The sequence below is a fragment of the Tenrec ecaudatus genome, chromosome X, assembly GCF_050624435.1.
Source record: "Tenrec ecaudatus isolate mTenEca1 chromosome X, mTenEca1.hap1, whole genome shotgun sequence".
Taxonomy (NCBI): Eukaryota; Metazoa; Chordata; class Mammalia; order Afrosoricida; family Tenrecidae; genus Tenrec; species Tenrec ecaudatus.
In genome coordinates this window covers 125142747-125148165 of record NC_134548.1, presented here as the reverse complement: position 1 = coordinate 125148165, position 5419 = coordinate 125142747, and the positions used below count along the sequence as shown (strand labels likewise).

Here is a 5419-nt window from a genome sequence, read left to right as displayed (position 1 = left end):
AATGTGCTTGACACACTGGAGGACTGTATGGATAAGAGATGTAAGAGCCCCCAATAAAAAATACTTTATAATAAGGAAAAAGAAAGGAATGTATGAACGGTCACAGTATTCTTTTGACAAAGGGTATTTTATAAAAAGCAAAGAACGTTGTTTAAATAAGCAAACTATTTCTGGAGTCAAGGTGGGGAGAATAACAAAGACAACTGTTTGGTGTGGGGAGACTCATTAATGAGGCTTTCTGTTATAATGGAGCGACACTAGGAATAGGAGAATGGTTGAGAAAAACAGGAGATAAATTGCACTTCTTAGTAAGGGAACAGTATTTAAAGTTTCCAGCAAGCATCCAGAGGACAATGGTAGGCAACTAGGAATTGGTAGGAAAGAGTTGATGGGAGAATGAGCACCAGAATCATGGCCACTAACCATCCATGACATGCAACCTACTCTGTACAAAACTGCCCTACACCCATTCAGTCAAACTTCCAGTAAGCATTTATTGCATACAATAACATTGTGCTTGTAGTACATTGAGGAGTCATGCAGGGTGCACTATATCAGTACCTGGAGTTAGTAGTTGTAGTGGGAGAGCAGTTGAGTTGCCAGTAATAATGATATCATGATAGCTAAAGTGAATGAAAAATTAAGGTGGAAGCAAGAATTCAAAATCACAGTAAATAGCAGCAACCAAGAAATACAAGAAAATACTGGACATTTTATAAGACTACAGACTTGAGCTATTTCCTTCCATCTAAAGTCATTTGGGGGGGGGGTCCATACATCTATTTTATCAAGCATATCTGTACATCCGTTGTCATCATCATTTTCTAAACATTTACTTTCTATTTGAGCCTTTGGAATCAGCTCCTCTTTTTCCCCTTCCTGCAGACCCCCTCCAATCCTTGTGACCCCTTGATAAATTATACTTCATTATTGTTTTCATATCTTATACCAACCACTGTCTCCTTAACCCATGTTTCAGAGACTTGAGTTCTATAGATATTAAGTGAGCATGGGAGCCCCAAAGGTTGGAAATGTTAGAAAACTGAGACATTAATTTGATACATGTGAGGGGTTCTATACAGTGAAAACAAGCCATGTGAAATGATAGATTTATGAGCACTTGTTTATTATGAGTTTACATATTATTCACTCTTATACCTGTTTACATTGTCTTTAAAGAAAGCTCTTACATGTCTTAGTTTCTCCGAACTGCAGTAACAGAATACCATAAAGTGGGTAACTTTTAAAATATAAAAATTAGACAGAGCAGCAGAGGCCAGATGATCCAGCTTTGAGAATGTTCTCTGTGCCCCGCGGTCCCCAGGCTTCCAGCAAGCGCCCTCCCCACAGCTCACATGCCAAAGGAAGGTCAGCTCCTGAAAGGGGCGGTGAAGAAGGAGCCCCAGAGGAGATCTGTGAGACTGTCAGCAAAGCCTGCACTTTCAAAAGAGGCTAACCCCCAAAAGGCAGCAGGAAAGAATAAGTCTTCCGACAAAAAAGTGAAAGCAAACAAGGAAAGGGTAGCAAAGGAAAAACAGGCTGAAGTAACTAACCCAGAAACTAAAAAAGATTCACTTGCTGAAAATGGAGAAACGGAAAAGGAGGAGAGTCCAGCCTCTGATGAAGCAGGAGAGAAAGAGCCCGCGTCTGATTCATGTTTATCTGCCATGATTTATCAGAGGACCCTGTTAGCTCACTTCTTGTACAATACAGAGGACTATTTTCATCAACCATTTTTTAAATTCAAGTTTAAAATTTTTTATTAATTGGGAGTGAATACATATATCAGTTCCATAGTTCAATCACGTCAAGCAGAATTGTACAGTTACTATGATAGTTTCAAAATATTATTTTTCATTCTGAACTCCATTAGTAGCTCTAGAAACATTTTAAGAAGGAGGAAATCACACTTTATGTTTAGTGTGAATGCTCTTTCTTCAAGACGTGAAATCATTTCCTAGTTGTTTATTTGTTAGTACAGCCAGAAAACAGTGGGATGTTGACTGGTGGGAAGATTTGTCTATCTTGAGTGTAAACATAACCTTCCGTGGGGATGGGGTGGATGTTTTTGTATCCCTAATACAACACATACTTAATGACAATTTGGAGTCGTGCTCATGCATTTACATGAGGTGAACATTTAACATTTTGTTTCTGAAAAACTAATGTGTAATCATGGCTTTCTTGTCGGAACTGAGTGCTTTCTGTTCCACCTGTGGGGGTGGTAGTCAGTTTTCCTAATAACTTTGTTGTGTGCTGTGAAGGGTTGAACATTTGAATGTGCAGTGTGTATGACATTATATTTTTAATGAATGAGAATTAAGATGTAATAGCTTATCACCATTTGAAGATAATGCTACTTTATAAGCTCTTTAAAAAATTACCTCCACATTTAAAGTTGGAAAGTCATTGGAATTTAAATTCTACTTGCCATGTTAGGACTGGGTTATGTGCATTAAGCACATACATCAGGAACTGTGTACAGATTGTTCCTAATGTCTCTCTTTTGTTCTCGCACCAACCAACGAAACGTCAGTTACCAAAAAATATGCATGCATATGTAAATTAACTGTTTCCTATTTCTGCTGGCTCAAAACTCAAATCTGAAGGTTCTGAAAGAAGAATTGGTATCTCTTCTAGCTTCTAGTGAAGGCTAAAAATCCGTGGCATTCCTTTGATACTATAGGGATCTCTCCTATCTTTATGTCTGTCTCCTCTTTGACAAGGTATCATACAGAGAGGACAAGGAACTACTCTCCTCCAGTTTCACCTCTTTAACCCAACTGATACCATCATCAAAGTTTCCCCAATAAGGTTCATTGTCAATTACAGGCAGTAAGACTTCAGTATGTCTTTGGTTGGGGAGGGATCGTTATGGATCTTCCTTTTTGTGGATCTTTTTTGACCCACAACAATATGTTTAGAGTACTTTTCCATTTTGCTTTGGTGGTCCAGGTTACAGTTTAGATTTTATGAAGTCTACTTGTCATTCATTGTATTTGCTCAAGCTCCAGGCATGTGTTAATTGTCTTCTAGTAGTTTAATTTTCAAATGAATAATTATAAAACTACCACAAATTTATATAAAGTACCCTGTTAAAATTGTTTCTCAATGCTATGACCTTTTCCCCCAAAAACCTAAAAGTATGCTACCGTTTGAACCAACAATGCCACTCCTAAGTGTATACCCAGAAGACTTAAAACACAAATTCAGACCTATACTTGTAGACCAGTGTTCACCACAGCACCAGTCACAAGGTGGGAACAACCTAATTGCCCATCAACCAATAAATGGATAAACATAATGTGATTCATATATACAATGAAATACCGTATATCCTCATGTATAAGCCAAGTTTCTTCGCACATTTCCTTTGCAGTTTTTGTGGTAAAATTAGGTGCCTTGGTTGATATTCGGGTCATCTTATACTCGAGTATATATGGTACTACTCTGGCAATAAGAAATTTTCACATGGTTGGGGTTTGAAAACATTATGCTGAGGGAAATAAGTCAACCACACAAGGATAAACATGGTATGACCTTACTTTAAAAGGCAAGACTAGTCAAATATAGAGGGGATTTTATTCACAGTTATCAGTGTCTTGGTTAGTAGCCCTGGTGGTATAGAGGTTAACTGTTGGGCTCCAATTCGCATTGTCAGCAGGTCAAAATCACAAGCAACTCCATGAGAGGAAGACTGTGTCATCTCCTCCCATAAACAGTCACAGTCTCAGAAACCCACAGTGGGGTTGCTGTGAGTCAGCATTGACCTTAAGGCAATGGGTTTGGTTTCGAGAGGTTGGTTATTGCTTATGGTGCATTGAGTTTCAGATTATGATGATGAAAAAAAGGCATTAACTAAAGCTAGGGCTGCCCAGCTGATTACTATAACCAATAAATGGTACATTGAAAAACGTTAAATAAGCCAAAGTCGTGTAACAGACAAAAGGTGTATAACAACAACAAAACATCTACTGAATAACACTGCTTATTGGTTCTGTGGCTTGGAGATTTATGGTCATGGTTCCTGGGATAACCCACTAAATTTGTCTGTTGCAGGTGGTCCCTGACTTATTATATATTAGAATTACAGTGAACTGTTTTGTTATTGTTCTGCTTTTTCAGTGCATCTTATTGTTAGGAATAAATACTACTTACAATGTTGTGGCACAAAATTAGCTTATGATTTTATTCAGTTGTTTATTCACAAAGGTTAAATGATCAGATGTATAAAGATAACAATAAGAAACTAGTGATGATGAATAAGTATTTTAATTATGCCTGAACGAATTCATGAGGAATTGTCCAAATGAAACCCGGTGGTGATTTTGGGATGACTTTTATTGTGCTCAGTGCTTTTGCTCTTCTAAATTCAGTGCACAGTACCTGAAGTCCTGAAAGCCTTCGAGAGGCCATCCAAGGTGTGTCGATGTTACTCATTGCCCCCATCAGCAACTGCCTCCTTTGTCACGACATCTGATTTTCCCACTGCCACTATAACTAGATTTGCCCACTGCCACTATAGCTACTGAATAGTTTGATGAAAAATGAATCCTGATCAAAAGCGGAGCTATGTGGAACTGAATTTTAAATGCTTTTATGGATTCTGGTATTTCTGGATCCATTGAGGTTAGACAAGTCCCTGAAGCTATTGCCTTAAGATCATCTCTGAGTCTGAAACTTGAAAACAAAAATAGAGCTTTAGGTCCCAAAACAAAGCAAAAGTTCAGTTTAACTACAAAGAATGTCTGTCTTGAGCAGTATGCTCTTTGAGATCTCTCTATAGGACAGCAGCAACTCAAATGATTAGATAGAAAGAATTGGAGGCAATGAATATATGTTAATAAGGGAGGAACAGCTCAGAAAAGAGCGGTGAAATTGGAGCACAATTCAAAAATGTAATACATGTCACTAAATTTTACATCTAGAATCTGTTGAATTGGTGTGTTGTCTAAGCAGCAACAAGAAAATGAATGAAAAAACTGCATTCACTAGAATGTTCTCTATGACACATCTAATCATCTATAGCAGGGATCATAGGCAAACTGTGGTGTGAGAGCCATGTGGTTTGAAGTAAACTTGAAAAATTCTGCAGGATATTATTCAGATAATGGTGATTGTATGCGTTTGTAAAATACATTTATAGCTCTCAAATAGACTTTTAAATTGTTGTGAGGGACAGGATTGACTCTCCCAAAGGTTGCTGATCCGTGCTCTAAAGCATAAATTCCCACATGTATTTATTCTATTGCCCTCTTTTTAGGAAAAAGCAAACAAACTCAGCATCCCCCTGGCAATTAGAGACAGTTTAGGATAAAGTGTAGATATTTGCTTTTGAAACCATACTCCCTACCCTTGAATCATTCCAGCACCCACCTCCCTCTCGCAGGGCGTGGTATTGACCAGTTCAGGAAACATT

General features: G+C 38.0%; 1 pseudogene; it reads left to right on the top strand.

The window, feature by feature from the left end:
* Positions 1-1355: 1355 nt before the first annotated feature.
* Positions 1356-4285, top strand: LOC142433697 (non-histone chromosomal protein HMG-14 pseudogene; annotated as a pseudogene).
* The last annotated feature ends 1134 nt before the right edge of the window (positions 4286-5419 follow it).